The sequence below is a fragment of the Anoplopoma fimbria genome, chromosome 9, assembly GCF_027596085.1.
Source record: "Anoplopoma fimbria isolate UVic2021 breed Golden Eagle Sablefish chromosome 9, Afim_UVic_2022, whole genome shotgun sequence".
Lineage (NCBI taxonomy): Eukaryota > Metazoa > Chordata > Actinopteri > Perciformes > Anoplopomatidae > Anoplopoma > Anoplopoma fimbria.
The window spans coordinates 7,968,252-7,968,771 of record NC_072457.1 but is presented as its reverse complement, the minus strand read 5'-3'; positions in this window follow the sequence as shown (position 1 = coordinate 7,968,771).

Sequence of the window (520 nt, the reverse complement as noted above, 5' to 3'; positions counted from 1 at the left end):
CATAGGAAAAAAAATTGTTTGATTTTTTTTATTGATTTTATGGTGTACTTACTGCATTTTATGATAAGATGCATTTATTATAAGCTTGCATAGCTGCTGAAAACAGTGTTATGATGATATACATTTTTTTTAAATCAAGATGATGAAGATCCGACATTAATCAGGTCAGAAATGTAATTTGCATGTTCATGATTCTAAACATATGTTAAGATTCACAGGTATTCCTCCCTGCAAGTAGTTATTTGAGTCCTGTCCCTTTTTGATCAATGTATGTTCTTAGACAGCAGAGGGCGTCGGAAACCATGAGGTGAAGTCCAACAACATAGCTCCTCCCCTTAAAGTAATGCTGCCTTCATTTGAAATCGGAAATTATGAGTAATCAAGCGAACAAGACACTAACGATCCAAAACGGTGGCAAACATGACTGTTTTACTATGACACAACGCTGTCATGTAACGTTGCAGCACAACTAATATATGTGCCTACTAGCTTTTAAAATAAATAAAAAGTGAGCATATTC